This window comes from Gavialis gangeticus, unplaced genomic scaffold, assembly GCF_001723915.1.
Source record: "Gavialis gangeticus isolate Ggan-Ray unplaced genomic scaffold, GavGan_comp1, whole genome shotgun sequence".
Taxonomy (NCBI): Eukaryota; Metazoa; Chordata; order Crocodylia; family Gavialidae; genus Gavialis; species Gavialis gangeticus.
In genome coordinates, this window is record NW_017729011.1 from 11180973 (window position 1) to 11182777 (window position 1805).

The following is a 1805-nucleotide window of genomic DNA, read 5'->3' on the forward strand; positions in this document are numbered from 1 at the left end:
TGGCGGGCTTTGGCTGCTGTGTGATGTGATTAGGGGACGATGTGATGTGCAGCTTAGCTGATACAATGCACTAAATGAGCCTCAGGCCTTACCATCCAGGGCCAGAGACGGACAAAGACGGACCTTGATGCCTGACTGTGATACCTGCCCCCCCCCCACCCTCCTACCATGTCCTTCATGCTCCAAAGTTAATACTTGTCTGGGATTTTAACCTGTAGGCTCCCCTCATTGCACAGCACTGGCTCAGGATTTTGCATTGCTGCTCTGTATGTTAGGGTTAGGAGTCCCCAGAGGGCATACCACAGTGGTGTGTCACAGCACAGTGGTATGAGGTCTTCATACTGTGGGTCCATGAGATGGTGTTACCACCATGCTCACCAATGGGGCTTCATTGTGTCCTTGTCTTCCCTCACTGCCTGCTCTCTCTGCATTTGATTTAGATTGTGGGACCTTTGAGGCAGGAACCATCTTTGTTTAGTGTTTCTACAGAGCTGAATACAATGGGGTGCTGGACCAGGCCTGAGGTTCCTACACATGATGGCAATAATAAAGATCAGAGACATTATTCCCATTTTACCCATCCTTTGGTGTGCGCAGGACAGAAGATCATCACCACTTGGGTCCTTATTATCCTTTAAGTCACTACACCCATGTAAGTAGCTAAACCCAATCCTTTCTATCCACAAGGACCAGCTATACACCTCCCTATAACACACCCAAAGGGCTCTGCAGGGAGGAGAGGGAATAACTACTGGCAATTGTACAGAGCAATCTGCACTGAGAAAGGACAGTGTGGCTGCTCTAGGATGAGCACTAGTGGGATCCACTGTCTGCACTGGCGTTTTAGACATCACTGGAGAAAGCAAAGCAGGGCTGGTAAAGGGGAGATAAAAGGATTCCCAGGGTCTGCACTGCACTGGTTATCTCCTTGCAGAGGGGAGGTGAAAACAAGGAGGCACCCCAGGTAGGTTGGAAAGTGCAGCTGTTCTAGGCCCATTTCTTGCAAATAGGAGCCTGCAAGTGGGATGTGCAAATTGTTTAGGACCCAAAGTGACCCAGGAGCCAAGTCAAGGAAAGGCTGATGGTGATACAACAGCTTGATGACTGTTCTGATAAGGGGAGGGGAGGGAGCTGGAAATGCTCGGGAAAGGAGATGAGTTTGCGAGACAGTTTTATAAAGAAGCAGTCAGTTTGGACATGTGATAATTGCAAAGCATATGTTATTCCCTTTCCCTGTATCTATTTTTCTGCAGTGATTGTCCAACATGCGTTGGCACTTGGGAGTATTACTGCAGACTCCTGTAGGTTAAGGACTTCTGCTCTCCCTGGGTTTAAGCTGTTCCTTGGGCCTGAACAGGTTCTTGAAGCTGCACCTGCTATGTGGGAGCTTAAAGCACGGACAGAAAGACTGAGCTGCATGCTCCCTGAAGCTATATCCCTCTGGCCGCAGAGCAGGAGAGCTCCCTGGGGACTTCCTATGAAGTTATATTGCTGCATGTCCACAAGATTTCCCTCCGGAGATCATATTTTCATTCACTTCAGCAAGAAGCAGCCTGTCGTCCCGTCAGCATCCCTCCCCTCCACAGCTCATCCCTCAGCACACCGGTCTGGCAGCTCAGCCGAGGTTGTGAACTTGTGTAGAAAATCGGTAGCACAATTCAGACAGCTACAGTGGGATGGGGATATTTTGGCTCAGTCTCGATCCAGGCACCCTCCCTCCTCTCTTCTCACATCTAGTAGGGTTGGTTTGGCCTCTTGCTGAGTCTCTCCTGCTCCTGTTACTTCAGTGAAGCAGCAGGTAAACT